General features: G+C 40.5%; 1 long non-coding RNA gene across 1 annotated transcript; it reads right to left on the bottom strand.

The window, feature by feature from the left end:
• Positions 1-10679: 10679 nt before the first annotated feature.
• LOC119765119 lies at positions 10680-11748 on the bottom strand. Its single transcript, XR_005276506.1, has 2 exons — positions 11486-11748; positions 10680-11414 (listed from the first exon to the last, which is right to left on the bottom strand). It is a non-coding gene; the product is annotated as an uncharacterized LOC119765119 (long non-coding RNA).
• Between the last annotated feature and the right edge of the window lie 5467 nt (positions 11749-17215).

The raw sequence follows: 17215 nt of genomic DNA on the forward strand, positions 1-17215 counted from the left end.
GAAATGGCCATTTGCAGGTTCAATATCAAAACAATGAATTTTGATACCCATATTGCAACAACCCGTATGTTTCGGTTAATGTTACCCTGGGCCCAAGAGGAACCTGCTTTGAGGGCACCGGCCACTCCAGGTTGTGGCCACTACTGTCGAAATGTCAATTTTAGTTCAGTATCAAAAACCATGAATTTTGATACCCATATTGCCACAACTCGTATGGTTCTGTAAATGTCCCCCGGGCCCCGGGAGAACCTGCTTCGAGGGCACCAGCCAGTACAGGTTGTGGCCACTACTGCCGAAATGGCCATTTTCATGTTCAGTATCAAAAACCATGAATTTTGATACCCATATTGCCAAAACTCGTATGGATCTGTAAAAGGCCCTCCGGGCCCCGGGGGAACCTTTTTTGAGGGCACCGGCCACTCCAGGTTTTAGCCACCACTGCCGAAATGGCCATTATCATGTTCAGTATCAAAAACCATGAATTTTGATACCCATATTGCCAAAAATCATATAGTTCTGTAAACGGCCCTCCGGGCCCCGAGGAACCTTCTTTGAGAGCACCGGCCACTCCAGGTTTTAGCCACCACTGCCGAAATGGCCATTTTCATGTTCAGTATCAAAAACCATGAATTTTGATACCCATATTGCCACAACTCATATGGTTCTGTAAATGTCCCCCCAGGCCCCAGGGGAACCTACTTTGAGATCACCGGCCACTCCAGGTTTTGGCCACCACTGTCGAAATGGCCATTTTCATGTTCAGTATCAAAAACCATAAATTTTGATACCCATATTGCCAAAACTCGTATGGTTCTGTAAAAGGCCCTCCGGGCCCCGGGGGAACCTTCTTTGAGGGCACCGGCCACTCCAGGTTTTGGCCACCACTGTCGAAATGGCCATTTTCATGTTCAGTATCAAAAACCATAAATTTTGATACCCATATTGCCAAAACTCGTATGGTTCTGTAAATGTCCCCCCAGGCCCCGGGGGAACCTTCTTTGAGGGCACCGGCCACTCCAGGTTTTGGCCACCACTGGCGTAAACAAAATCTTTGAACGAATTGGGGGAAGCTTCCTGACTGACCCGGCTGTGCATCCCGGGGCCGTGACCAATTACACGAGCTCGTAGTAGATTCGTTGTATTAACCCATACAACAGGGCTACAACAATTTTCACACAGTCTACTAGGTTAAACGATTTTACTCCACTGCCTAAAAGTTGCCTCCGCTGGCGGTTTTGCTCGTCCCCGGGTGTATCTGTAGTTGGTCGCAGTCTTTGATGGCCTTTTCAGGTGACGAATTTAGATACATCAATCGAACATCCGTGGAAGGGAAACTCGACGCATCGAACCCAATCAGCGTGTACCATGAAACGGGAGTGTGTATGTATGGTGTGTCATTCTACGGCATTCGCATACAATTTGCCCTCTTCGGTGCTGCTCTCCGATTCTCTCTCTCTCTCTCTAGAAAATAAAGGTAATTTTTCAGAAGAAATCCTTCTCCGGAAGAGAGAATTTGGGGCTCTCTCTCTCCCTGCTGCTGCTGCTTCACCCGTCTGCGGCTCAGATATTATGAGCCGACCCGACTTGTTCAGCATCTCGGCGGCAACTAAGTGGAGTGGAAAGGGTAGAACGCATTTTTATACTTCTACTTCGCTATTACTTCCCCTCTTTTCACAAGTACGCAAAATTTTTTCCTCATTTTGCCATTCCTACTGCATTCTCTCTGCCTTCCTACTGCATTCTCCACCAAGATTTGATCGTTCCGCGATATGCCAAAACAAAAATCTATAAATATAGGTCGATTTGTCATTTTCGCAATCATTTTACTCTCGACTTTCAACGAGGAAGGGACGACGCGTCAGCAAATGAGGAAAGGTGAAGGCGAGAAACAGACACGGTAGTCTCGAGCTGGGCCGCAGTTCCCGGTCGGACGAGTCAACCAAACCGGGAATACCTGACGGCGGAGATGCTTGAGCTGAGGATAAAGTTGAAACGTTCAACGTCGTTTCGATGGGGCTTTTTCTGAGCCAGTGTTTTTTGAAGGCTGTTGCCAGCAATCGGCGACGGCTCCAAATTTTCGAAAAAAGTTATTCTGACTTGTGCATTTTTGCAGCAGGCGATTTTTCCCTCTCCGTGCACACACACACACACACACACACACACACACACACACACACACACACAAGCGCGTATGACATTCTACCACACAGAAACAGTGGTTTCATGCTAACTCTGTGGTGAAATGATTTTTATTCGATCTTTTTTTAAATTTTTAGGGAACATTCTTAGAGGGAAATTTTGAAGGAACAACTCTTTCGTGAGATATTTGGTGGCCCTGAAAAGGGCCGTTTGTTTATCAAATCTTCCGCGAGGTGTTGTGCTTCATTCGGGCCGCTTCTCCGGTCAACGTTGACGAAGATGTCCATGGCTTTGGTCTGGGTCAACCTGCATCAGCACCACGTTCCTAAGTGCTACTTGCGGCAGGGCTTTTGCTTCTTGTCCGTTACACTTGCGATGGTGGAGGAGCTGCTCTTCTTCTTTCCCGATGGTCTGCAGTGGCGATTCGTTCCGAAGTTCCGATCCTTCGGGGTGATGGCGGCCAGATTCGTTTCGTCAACCAGCGGACGGGCCGCGGGCTTGGCCGGTTTCCTCTCTCCTTCGGAACCTTGGCCTATGGTTTGCTTCTCCTGCGGTGCAGCGGTTGTTCTTCGTTGTTTGTCCGTTGGGCTGCCTAGGGAAGTTTTCGCCTTCTGCGCCCTCTTCTGCTGCAGCTGATGTAGCCTCGACGACGATCCACAAATTATGAGCTAAAGTGGGGCGCAGCAGGCTGAGATTTTTGGACTGCACGCGCTTACACTCACACACACACATATGTAATCGCTCGTAAATTTCGAGGTGATTCTGATAGAGTTATCTAAGCCCGCTCTCACGCACACTAGCACGCCATTTGTTTTGCTGGACTGTACAAAATTTAACCTCAATCTTTTTCGTGTACGTACACGCAATACATACGCACGTAGATAACTCTATTCCGAGGCTGGATTTAATTTCATTTCCGTTTTGCGTAACCGTGCAGCAACATCACAGAGGAGCAGCTACATTTTGATACCTTTATTGCCCCAACTCTTATGGTTCCGCCAATTTCAAATTTCATGTCCAGTATCAAAAACCCTGAAGTTTGATACTTATATTGCCGCAACTCGTATGGTTCCACAGATGTCCCCCCATCGGAACACGCCCGAGGGATCTGGTCATTCCGGATTGTGGCCACTACTGCCGAAATGTCAAATTTCATGTCCAGTATCAAAAACCCTGAAGTTTGATACCCATATTGCCCCAACTCTTATGGTTCCGCAAATGTCCCCTCATCGGAACACCCCGAGGGCTCCGGTCACTCCGGATTGCGGCCACTACAAATTTCATGTCCAGTATCAAAAACCCTGAAGTTTGATACTTATATTGCCCCAACTCTTATGGTTCCGCAAATGTCCCCTTATCGGAACATCCCCGGGGCCTACGGCCACTCCAGGTGGTGGCCACTACTGCCAAAATGTCAAATTTCATGTCCAGTATCAAAAACCCTGAAGTTTGATACTTATATTGCCCCAACTTTTATGGTTCCGCAAATGTCCCCTTATCGGAACATCCCCGGGGCCTACGGCCACTCCAGGTGGTGGCCACTACTGCCAAAATGTCAAATTTCATGTCCAGTATCAAAATCCCTTAAGTTTGATACCCATATTGCCCCCACTCTTATGGTTCCGCAAATGTCCCCTTATCGGAACATCCCAGGGGCCTCCGGCCACTCCAGGTTATGGCCACTGCTGCCAAAATGTCAAATTTCATGTCACGTATCAAAATCCCTAAAGTTTGATACCCATATTCCCCAACTTTTATGGTTCTGCAAATTTCCCCTATCGGAACATTCCGGCCTCCGGCCACTCCAGGTGGTGGCCACTACTGCCAAAATGTCATATTTCATGTCCAGTATCAAAATCCCTTAAGTTTGATACCCATATTGCCCCAACTCTTATGGTTCGGCAAATGTCCCCTTATCGGAACATCTCCGGCCACTCTAGGTTGCGGCCATTACTGCCAAAATGTCAAATTTCATGTCCAGTATCAAAAACCCTGAAGTTTGATACTTATATTGCCCCAACTTTTGTGGTTCCGCAAATGTCCCCTTATCGGAACATCCCCGGGGCCTCCGGCCACTCTAGGTTGCGGCCATTACTGCCAAAATGTCAAATTTCATGTCCAGTATCAAAATCCCTAAAGTTTGATATCCATATTGCCCCCACTCTTATGGTTCCGCAAATGTCCCCTTATCGGAACATCCCCGGGGCCTCCAGGTGGTGGCCACTACTGCCAAGCGCTTAGTAGCGCTTGCGAGAGGAGCTGAGCTCCTCTCGCTTCGGTGGTAGACCACCGACTGAAGCCAGCCTTCCGATTTCCCATGGTTTTGTAGGGAAGCGGGAAGGCTAGTTCCTGAAGACGCCACCTAGTGGCGCTTGCGAGAGGAGCTGAGCTCCTCTCGCTTCGGTGGTAGACCACCGACTGAAGCCAGCCTTCAAATTTCCCGTGGTTTTGTAGGAAGAGAGAAGGTTGGCGCTCGCGAGAAGAGCTGAGCTCCTCTCGCTTCGGTGGTAGACCACCGACTAAACTAATGCTGTGGAGGGGGTGGCGTTTATATTTATATCAAAACCGTCGGCCGCGCTGCTTCTGTGATTTTCCCCTCTGCTTGGGGAAGGTGTTTCATTTTTCGGTTTCATTTCGCTTCGCGAAATTTTGGATTGCTACCCTGTATAGAGCCCTAAGACGAAGTTCTTCGTCAAAAGTGCAGTGCTTCTGGGGACGCGCAGTCCTGTTTCTTCGTGATAATTTTCGTCTCTTCTGTGTCGCTCTTTGTGTGCATGGGGTGATTGGGCAAAATAATTGAATAATGCCATCAAAAATGCAGTGCTTCTGGGGACGCGCAGTCCTGTTTCTTCGTGATAATTTTCGTCTCTTTTGTGTCGCTCTTTGTGTGCATGGGGTGATTGGTCATTATAATTGAACAATGGCATCATAAGTGCAGTGCTTCTTGGGACGCGCAGTCCTGTTTTTTCGTGATAATTTTCGTCTCTTTTGTGTTGCTATTTGTGTGCATGGGGTGATTGGGTTTATGTGAGTAGGTTTTATGTGATTAGGTTATATTTTTTATGTTATTTCTTTCTCTCCATTTCCTCAGTTTGATTTGCGATGCCTTTCCGTCGGGTCGCGTTTTTTTTTTCGCGTTCGTCGTCGGTGTGTTTTTCTTTTTTTTCTTTTTTTTTTGCGTTCGTTTATGTGTGTAAAGGTGCGGCTGGCTCTGGTTGTCATCGATGACAATTGAGCCAGTCTGATTTGCGATGCCTTTCCGTCGGGTCGCAGGGTTTTTTCACGTTTGTCGTCGGTGTGCAATAACAACAAAACCTTATCATACCATTTCAGCTCGATAAACATCTTAACTCGTCGTTCGCTTCGTTAATCAGTACCCCACTAAACATCAATCATGTAATACTCGTAAAAACATCTCAACTAAAAATTCAGACTGTTAAATCCTTCATCATTTAATTACAAATAATTTTGGTTCTATCTTTCCACAGCCGGCTGTCTAAGATTAAACCATTTCAATTAAAAGTTAACAGCCGATAAACGGGAAATGTCTCATCCGCAGCATACGATTGCTTGCCTTGAGATTAAAACATAATACCTTTTAACAAACACTATGATTTTGGGTCGCATCATCATCTTCTATGATGAATCCTGACCAAACACCCTATCCTACTAACAAATTTTCAGGTTCCTGGCGCTCGTGGGGTGTAAGCACAGAGTAAATCAGCTGCCCTAGTAGAAACTTGCGCTAACTAACATTTCCGTCCCTTAAAATCGAGATCTACAAACTGACAAGGCGGGCGCCGTTGGTGGCCAATGACTGTTACCTATTCGCAACTGATCTAGCTTTAGCAATCATGGTGTTTTATCTTTTCAGCGCATTCATACATGCTGTTGATAAGGGAAACATTACTAGATCGTCGAAGCATATAATCAGTAGTGCTGAAAGGATATTACGGTTCTGTTCAGCAACGGAGGGGCAACCATGGGTGATCTCTCATGCTCATGCTCATGCTCTTCTTAAGATTAATTGACTTCGATTAATCTTCAAAAGTTCGAAGCCATCGACTGTTTTTATTCCAATACTTGCTACTTCTTGGGACCATTTTGCGTACAGTAAATTGGTTCCGCTTTGACAGTTCTAAATTGAGGCCGCTTTGCGAACCACTATGCAGCACCAAGATTATAATTATATAAGTAATTTGTACCATTGGGGCAGCGAATAACCAAGAAGATTAAAGCTGCCAGAAATAAATGAATTAACAACAACAACTTTGTACCACAGACAATCAGATGCAAATCATTGAACATTTTGAATAAAATATCCTTGTTCAGTCTTCACTAGAACCATCTTGTTGTAAACGCGCTCTTCGCAACACCGTAGTAACAGTTCAAGTGACAGTTCACGTAAAGTAAGAGGGGGATAGACTGCTTGTTTACAAACACAGATTCGCCCTATTGAACTGTTACTACGAATAAATTTATGGTAATATGCGTGCATACAGTTTCAAGCAACTATCAAACACGTGTAACCGAGCTGTGCTGAATTCCAAATTGCCGTGGTGAGTTTTCGATCATTCAATTTGACCGTTAAATTGCTGGTTGATAAATTTTGAGTGAGATTTACGTCTTTTAGTATATGTTTGTACATTGAAAATCTATGTTAACTTTGAACTGCGTGTATATATGAACTTTAACACCAATTAATCATTCGTAATCAATCCGTTTATTGTTAGAGTACAAGATTAGCACATATACGTTTCATATGAGCGGTAAACTAGCACCTGCGATGTCAGGTGAGCTCAGCTTCAAACCATCCACAGGCTGGTGCAAGTCAATATTTTTGTCCAGAAGAAAAAAAGGGGACGCGTGATTGAAAAACATTCATCGATGCTGAGCATCTCACATCGTGGGGGTACACGATTTGAACGCATTCCGCTTCCAGAAATAAAGTTGACGACCAACTCGATCAAAGTTATAAATAAGAAACCACTTGAAATACCTAGACTGCTATAAGATACATGAATGAAGATTTTTGTTTTGTAAGTATATGAAACAAAAATATTTATTAGATAGAAAAGAACTTAACGACTATCTAGAATCTTAACAACTTTGTTAACTCACACTAAAAAAAAGGATACAGCAACAGAGAAGTCGCTGTCGATCAGTTACCTACAAGCTATAAGTAAGTATGAACAGCAACAACATTTAAATATATAGGGAAAATGTGTGATTGACAACACGGTGGCAACGCTCCATCACTTCGATGCGTACTAAATGGTTAGAGAAACCCGGTTGTTTTTCACCCAAGCGACATAGAGTGTTGTATAGGAATCCTGACATACGTGGCATAACTTCGCAGTAAAACGGAAATGAAGATGACTAATTTTGGTTATTTTTTGTCCAATGTTGTTAAACTGTGTTGCCTTTTATTTTTAGCTGACACACCCAGAAAAGAAAAACGTAGTGAAGGCGACACGCTTGGTTTTAAAAATGACTTGAAAAGTGAAATTTGCTTTTGTAATCCGAAGTTTAGAATAACCGAAGTGTGAAATGTACCTCCCTAATTAAGCTTTGATGAATTAGAGATAGAAATCCTATTTCAAAAAGATTGAACCAACGGTTTCCGGATGTACCAACTATATTAACAAAAATCACTCATCACAATACATACGAAACAGGGGACATATGGAACTTCCTAATTCACTTTGGCCTCACTGCACTGCAATGAGATTTGGCCTTATTTTTCGGCGCACTCGGCGGCCGTCGGACCATGCGTGGTTTTTTTTGTTACATTTCTACATATTTCATTTGTAAACTGACAGTATTATAATTGGATACTAAAGCCCTATGTCAATTTTTATGTACAACGGTAAAAAACACGATTAAAAACTATTTCTAATCAATTTTAATGCAAAAAAATTTCTTGATAAACTAATGGTCCCCTTGGAACGAGCTGTCAAGTTTTTCTGTCATTTTAAAATTTTAAAAATCCAAAATTGTACTCAGAAAAATAAGCTTTATCGTTATGAGCAATAATATCCCGAATTTAAACTTCTTTTTAGGACTCAATTCCCAATTTTCAATGTCTATAATGTAACTATATGGTCCCCTTGGAACGAGCTGTCAAGTAGGACCTTTTCTGTCAAGAAGGACCATGAAGCTAATTTTTCAAAATTCAATTAAAAATCCATTTTAAATCCTTTGTGGTCGTTCAAAGGGTCATTGTACTCAGAAAAATAAGCTTTATCGTTATGAGCAATAATATCCCGAATTTAAACTTCTTTTTAGGACTCAATTCCCAATTTTCAATGTCTATAATGTAACTATATGGTCCCCTTGGAACGAGCTGTCAAGTAGGACCTTTTCTGTCAAGAAGGACCATGAAGCTAATTTTTCAAAATTCAATTAAAAATCCATTTTAAATCCTTTGTGGTCGTTCAAAGGGTCATTGTACTCAGAAAAATAAGCTTTATCGTTATGAGCAATAATATCCCGAATTTAAACTTCTTTTTAGGACTCAATTCCCAATTTTCAATGTAAAATAAGCTTTATCGTTATGAGCAATAATATCCCGAATTTAAACTTCTTTTAGGACTCAATTCCCAATTTTCAATGTGTTTGATATTTTTTGTGTTTGATCTAAAACTTAAATTTATTTTTTGACAAAGTAATTCAGGATAATCCGGAACTCGTTGTGCGCCAGGTGAAATTCAAGAAAATTGCTTCATCCGCGACGTGAGTGGAAGTGCCCAAACCTCCGGACATTCGGGTAAAGGAATACATTCGCGATACGACCAGCCTAAATTCGGGTGAAGTTTGAACGTCCGGATCTCTAGGAAGACCCACCGGAAGCTGATCAACCTGCCAAAACTTCTTGGAGCTGCCAGAGAAAAACAACACAGAAAACGGCAGGAACAGAAGATTGAGAAGCAAAGCAACTCAAGAATGAAGCTTCCATGGATTTTCAAAGATGGACTTGAAAAAATAAATGGACAAGATAGAAATGCCCGTCTTTCCTTTTTAATACAAAAGAACACTTTTATTTACACATACATATTGACAATTCAATGAAAACAACCACGCCAACCATATTATATATGCGGTAGGGTGTTCCTTAGTCGTTCGCTGTGAGCTGTGGATTTCCGGTGCTTGGGGAGGGGAAAGGGGATTATTTTTATCATTAGCGCCAGTATTTGTAGCACTAAAATTCGTGCAAAAAAACTTATGCACGTGGGTGAACAGATTACGGAGTAAAAGATGATCGAATTGTTCACCTAGCGCTCACATTCGATTCCAGGACCAAGTTGCCGGCGGGTCTGGAGATCATACATACATACACATAGGGTAGAGTAGTCATCAATGAGACACGGGGAACAATGATAAAATGGCTCTCTAAAGTCGTAGTTTCAATCAATCAGACTCATATTTGGGGGAAAGGTGTGTCTACTAGATACACATCTGCCATAATAGTGGCTTTGGTCATGGACGCTCCCTTGAAAAGTCATTCATAAATGTTTGATTCTGGGATGTAGAAGTAAATTATGGACAAAAAATACTTTTTCGCTCGAAGGCTGCCATTTACACCAAAACTAATATTTCTTCAAATTTCTTTCGACGTTCCATAGGGATTGAGTTGGGCTACAATGTTCTTTCATTAAGTTTGGCCAAAATTAAGAATATACCCAGAATCCAGGGCTGTCTCATTGTTCCCCACTCATTTCAGCCCATGGGTAACAATGAGACACTTCGATTTTACTTCACTAAACGTTTCAAAATGTTTTGAAATCTTTCAAATCATGAATTGAAAGTGATTTTTGGCTTATTTATAGAGTTTTTACCTCATTTAACCAAAAATACAAAGTTATTTGGTATAAATATATGGATTTTACAAAATTTAAATACTTTTAAGTATAACTTTTGTTAACGTAACTTTCATGTTGGCAAAATTGCTTTTAAATGTTCAAGGCAAGTCACCTGCTATGGAACAATACAAAAACATGATATTTTACTAGAAAAGTATTGATTTTCATAGAGTGTCTCATTGTTCCCCAGCTGTATCATTGTTCCTGCCAAGTGCGTCTACAATGAGACAGTTGAATAACTCGGGCTGTAGATGTCAGATCGATCTCATATTTTGATCAATGTTAGAACTAACTAAAAGATAGAAAATGCAACAAAAAGCTCATTAAAACATGCTCATGAAAAAAATAGAAAAATTGTTGAAAGTTGAAAACCAAAAGTGTCTCATTGATGACTATCCTACCCTACACCTGAGTTTCTCCCTGTTGACCTAATGGAATTGACCATACCAGGATTCCGGGCTCCTGGAGTGCGATCACTGGCGTTACCAGGCTCTGACAGAAGGAGGGGCTTTGAGTGATTAGCTTATTAGGCGGAACAAAATATATATAAAACTGAATTTGCATTTGCATGCATTCAGAAAAGCTCACTGAATCTACAAACCAGATCAGATCAGATCTACACCAGCGCCGACATCCACGACGACGACGACGACGTACCGTACCGTACGTGTACCGTACACAACCTCCAAGCAAGGGTAGTCTGAGAGGATCGAAATGCAATATAATGCAACTGTCTTATTCAAGTTGCTCCAATTAACACTATCTTTTCATCTTTCACAAAACAAAACACAACCAAATCCAAATGATCACAATTCTACAGGCCGTTTTTATCACTGTATAACCTGCACTCTCACTGTCTCTGATAAGAGAAAAGATTGGCGTCGTCAGTAGAAAAGCAATCAAATCAACATGGTATGATATATTTGCCAATTTAAAGTTGAACTTTCATTGTTCTCCGCTTCAGCAACAACCCTTAAAAATGTTCAATTTTCAAGCAAATTAGGTTCTTCTTGATGCATTCTTCTAAATGCAAAAGGTCACTTCTAATGAAGCCATGAAAAAAAATCGGCTTGTTATCTGTTCAGAAACTTAGATTACGACAACGACGGTGTGCTCACAAACAGTCAACAGAAATGGAAGAAGACAGGACACATCAACTAAGGTCCATTTCGTCATGCAAATTTACGTCGTCGGATGGCAGGAATGTTTAGTCACTCATTCATTTATTCCAATTCAACCACGCAAGTTCACGCATTCAGTGTGACTCGTTGACCCCCCCCCGTCTCTTATTGACGGCGTTTTGTGACTTCATCATCATTAGGCAGCGATTTCGGAGCTCACGTGGGTCACTCTCCCAATTACATTGATTACTCTCGTTTGTCACATGTGAGCAGATAAACCTGCACACAAACACTGCTGGCGCAAAAAAAAAAAAAAAATATACATATATATCGATAATCGGAAGATATTCCTCGCCGAAAGACCTTCAAAGGCCGCCGAATAAATATATACAAGCTTGTTATCACGTCTTGGAAGGAACGTGACCTCGATTTGCAGAACCGAACCGAACCGGCGGCGCCAAAATGAAAACAAAAACACACTCTGCAATTTCAGTTTGCTTTAAAACTTTGTCACCGTGAGAGATCGTCGCGTGTCTTTCCAGCGCGATGCCTGAAGGCAGACTGCTAGTCAAACGGTCCAATAGCTGGGACAGAACGACGATGACGAAGAACTTCGTGTAGCCGATTTCAACTTCCTCTTTATTTTTTCAGCGACTGGTGTGCAGTATACCCACATACAGAAGAGAGCTTTTGCGTTTAAAGAATATAATAGGGTTTTCCCTCACGATGAAGCTTGTAAATTAAACACACCACGACACACTATCAGTGATTCGTGATTATAACGGCACGAATAGTTGTTGGCCGTTTAATTACCGCTGAATCAATATTAGATAGCCAATTGTAAAGATACATATTAAATTGATAAAACTAAATGGTTTGGAAGTCGAGAGAAGGAATAATCAAAACTAACTAAATTCACAAACGTAGTTGACGGCTTCCTTACTTCTTTTTAATATTTTACCCAAGGTTTTTAATGCCGTTATACGCATAATTGTCTTATGTCAGAATACACATTTATATGCTAAGTTTCAAGTTTAGGAAGGCTTAATAAATCTAGTTCAGAGACGATTCGTTAATTCGAATAAATGTATTGCTCATTCGAACTGAACAGCACTCGAACGACATAATTCAGTTGTTAATCCAATTAGCGAACCTACTAAATATTTTGCTCATAAAAAACTGCTTGAAAATCGAAAAAAAAATCTTCTCAATGAACTCTTTGGAAAACAAATGCACAGAAAACTCGGTTCTCGGTATGGAACACAACTACACGGAGAAAAAAGAGTTCCCAAAATCGTGGACAAGCTTTTAGTAAAATGGGAACCACGAACAAAGTGTTCAAATTTCATGGTACGTTTTTGCCTTCCTCACCTTACTGAGGAAAGGCTATAAAATCACTCGAAAACTGAACTTCTCAATTAGACCTCCTAGACCCACCTTCATGTATACCTATCGACTCAGAATCGAATTCTGAGCAAATGTCTGTGTGTGTGGTGGGATGTTGATCAAAAAATTGTCACTCGATTATCTCGACATTGGGTGAACCGATTTTGTCCGTTTTGGCGTCATTCGATCCGTTTTGGGGTCCCATAAGTCGCTATTAAAAATTATGCAGTTTAGTTAAGTACTTCAAAAGTTATGCTAAAAAAACGATTTTGACAAAAATCCGGAAGATTGTAAAAAGGGTGGTTTTGTAAGAAACCCCGACATGTTATACATTTTTAGAAATGTATTTAAAAGACCATTCCAACGCGGCCAATACATTGAAGATCTGACAACCCTATCAAAAGTTATTAGCACTTAAGTGTTATTTATGCACTTTTTGGAAGCCGGATCTCAGATATCACGATGAAAACGTTGTCCGGATCTATCATGCAACCCGTCCACTATGGTACATTGGGTGGCCAAGTTTCAAAAAAGTTACCTTCTCCAAATATTTTTTGGTATTTTTTTCTCGAAAGTAAACATTCTAACCTGGGTGCTGAAAAGACAGAATGCGTAACTTGATTTCCGAATGATCCCCACTGCTCCTCACTAATACAACTGAACTACAGCTGTAAACATAAACAAAGTAGAAGGCTTTGTTCAAGCTCAAGCGTGACATATTTTTTGCTGTTGTAGTGACTCGTTTTGAAACATTTGGGATCTGATGATACATATTAAAGTTTTCGGTGGAAAATTAAGTTCTACGTGCTTTTTTGTAGACTAAACGATGGGCGGTTAAAAGAGTCCTTCTTTGTTTTTAACGTGATGAAATATTGCGTCAGAAGTGGGGGAATTTCGTGAATCAGAACAGCAACCGGATGGAAGTTACGAGATTATGTATCTTTGAAGCGCAGTGATAATACAGGAGTAAGATTATTCAATGTTATTTGGCAGGTGACATTCACAGTTACTGATAATTCGTCTTAAACAATTTGTAAACAAAGGTTTTGAGTGGCAATGTTAGCAACAAATTAAGACAATCTCGATTTCATCACTTTTCTTAAGACTGACTCAAAACTCTCGACGCCCTCGACTTTTTTATTCCTGACAAAATAAATTAAAGATCGATTACAATACTTGCCAATTCATGGCATCATTTTCCAAACAGTAAATTGGTTCCGCTTTGACAGTTCTAAATTGAGACCGCTTTGCGGACAACTATTCTGCACCCAGATTCTAACTAAGAAAAATCCAAATTTTCAAAGCTCTAAGTTTATTCGTTACGGAGATACGCAAGCTGAAAGTCAAAAAATGGAGTAAAAAACTAGCGTTTTTCGTAAAAAAGGCTGATTGTTTAATTTTAACATAGCTCAACCATTTTAAATGTTTTACTAGGACAAATATACATCGTTGGAAAGGTAATGAGATAAGCTTTGAAACTATTAATAGATAAAATGTAGTTTCTGAACCAAAAACTGAAGTTTTCATCGAATAACTGGAGCATTTTTTTGACAAATCATATTTTTTTGTGTTTGTTAATCGAGTACTTTTTTTTGCTAACCGATGCTAAACATGAAACTAAGATCACTTGAAAGATTGGATTATAATCTAACATTGCTGAAATTTCCAGCCTGCGATTTTTTGCGTTTTCGGAGATATGCCATTTTGAACATTTACGTTTTATCAAAATTTGCTGCAATCTACATATGCGCCCGTTTATTTCACTTGCTTTGCTACCTACTTCGTGGGCATCGTCGCTTCAAAAATCAATACCTGGTTTCAAGAAGTTCGAAATGACTTTATTGGAATTTTCTGTTGCCTACATTGAGTACCTTAGTCAAAATAAGGTATTCGTACCGAAGTTTCTCAAGCGAAACTGGAGAATCTCAGTTTGATACCGGAAAAAGTATTCAGCAAAATGTTGACTTAGCATGATGAATTTCTGCGATCAATCCATGAAACTGATTCACATTTAAGTTCTATGTTGGTTAGTATAAAACATCATAAAAAATACCTTTAACATATCCTGAAGCTGTCACAAACTCTATTTTTATCGTTTTACTTCATAGTTAATATTTTGAATAAAATTAATTTTTCTGTTAGGGTAGGGGGGGGGTCTCAAGTTATATGGCATGGACTCACAAAAAGAAACACACAGCAGTAAATAATAAATATTTGACTTAAAATGAATTTATTACGCTTAACAAAATTTTGTTGGTGGGGAGGAGAGGGGGTGAAAGAAACAGGAGGGAGGGGTTGTCCTTAAAGTGGGGATGTATTAGCTTATCCATAATTTAATAATATAAACTTGCAATACAATATATACGCAATTCTGTTGCACTTGCAAATGTATGAAAAGACTATTTATTATAAACAATCAACTATTGAAAAACATGAAAAGTCATAAAAATCGACGTATATCATTTCAATACCATACAATTACCCAAATTTGTATGAAAAAACATTTAAAAAGCAAAAAAATAATTTGGCCGCCTGTTTGTATGAAGATGGCCCATAGTGCATCGGTCACACGCAATACGCGAGTTCAATCAAAAACACATATATTAAAAAACAAATGATTTCCAGTGTTTTACGCGCAACCGCCCAGAATTTATCGACATGTAGAGTAACAAAAACGAGAATTTTGTATTTATCTTCTCCTCCAGCAAAGCGAAATTGTCTACCGCCAGCGAATGAGTTCACGATAAATCCGAGAAGAACGAGGGTGCACTTGGAACGGGTTTTCTTGAGTCAATTTGTACAAGGGATTTGAATTATACGCAACCTTTTTTGCTGCCAACGATGATCACACAGATTAATTCTTCTTTCTTGTTGGGTATTAGTTAATTTTCAAAACTTAAATAGTTTTGCAAAATTTTGTAAAACATATGCAAATATGGCGTTGGCGTGTACAAACGCCAACATTCTTTGCTTTCTAAGCTAAACTTGATTTTTTAAACTGTGCAAAAATGTGTGTACTGGAAACATGTATCATTTATTTACTGAACATAAAGTGAAATAGTCTGGATATCAATTCCTATAGCTTCGAAACCTTGACCTAGTTTTCGTTGCACTGCTGCTGCAGCTGCACGGCACAAGAGTACTTTACATTCAGGAAGCATCTTCAAAATGAAAACGCCTATCAATGAATGATATTTTTAAATCTGTACGCCAAGCAGGGATTTTTGTTTTCAAAACTGAACAAATCAAGGCCAAAGCGGTCTCCAGCTTAATCACGTCACAAAATGAACCGTAATGATTGTGAAAGACCGCCATCGCAGCCATAAAAAATCTCCTTGTTACATAATTGGAGCACCTGCTGCAGCTGGGATATGCAGGGAAGGTCAATCGATAATGGTTGGGAAAAGAATGTGGCGGCGATGTATTTATAGACAATCCGGATCATTTTTTTGCAAACTTACCCTTCCGATGGTAATGATGGCCCCGTCATCGCCGACGTAGAATCCGGGCCTCCCGGACGGTTGACCAGCGCTGCCGATGTCCTCGCTGTTGTTGTTACTTCCGCTGCAGCAGTTGGCCTGTTTTAGCCCTTGGTAACCCGATTCCAGCTCGGTGTAAGACATTTCGGATTCTTCAAGTTTTCAACTTGAAAGTACGACAAAATCTTCCCTGTCGCCACTTAAAGGGGGCACATTTTTATCGCGCACACTTTTGCTCCGTTGTTGATTAATCGATTTTTTATCTCGTCACAAGCGACCAATTTTGTTTTTCTCAGAAAATTGAAGTGGACTGATTTTCAAATTGACTTTTAGCATAACAACTCGCACATTACGTATCATATTTTAACATTTCTAGCAAGACCATCAATATAAAATCAAGTTCCGATTACTTTCGTGCAGCTTTATTTAAAGAGGACCCCTGTTTCATCGATTTTTAAACAATTTTTCTTTCGCACAGAATGTCCGACATATTTGATTTGCACCCAGGAAAAAAAACAACACGACTAAAGAAAAAGGATTTGCGTTCGTTGACAGCCGTTGCTGCGTGCCTGACAGGTCAGGGGTTTTTTGTTTTGTTTTATTTATATTTACGTTCCTTCTTTCAAAATGAGAAGCTAAAGAATCAAAACAAAAGCGATGAAAATAATCATTGTACACTGTAACTGAAAATCACTATTTGCTGAGTTCGTTTCAGCACTTTTTTGATCAGCAAAGTACGCGGTGCTCAAAATAGAGCTTTATGACGTTTTGTGTACCACATCCCACTCACGATATATGCTAGCAGAGCTGGTTCTGTCAGAATCCTGCTAGAACGGTGGAACATTTCTGCTAGAATGCTGTAAGAATATCCAGCTCTGCAAGAACTCTGTTAGAATCTTTAAGCTATTGTGTTTCATATCCAGTGTTTTTTTTTATTAGGTCCTATTGCGCCTATCAAGAAGTATTAGATTTTGGCGATTATCTTGAAGGCCTGGAGAATATGAGCGCATGACAGCCGCAGTGCAAAACGTAAACAAATACTGGTGTACGTGTGTTTGCACCCGCGAAAAAAATCTACAGTTTTTCTTTACCATAGACAACGTATAGCATTGCGATATGACGATATCTTTCTGCGACGATTAATTGGAGCGCATTATTCTAATTTTTCTCGAAATTATTAATATAAACATATGAAAGACAATAGCTTATAGGTCCTTTTAAAAAAAAC

Source organism: Culex quinquefasciatus, chromosome 1 (genome assembly GCF_015732765.1).
Source record: "Culex quinquefasciatus strain JHB chromosome 1, VPISU_Cqui_1.0_pri_paternal, whole genome shotgun sequence".
Taxonomy (NCBI): domain Eukaryota; kingdom Metazoa; phylum Arthropoda; class Insecta; order Diptera; family Culicidae; genus Culex; species Culex quinquefasciatus.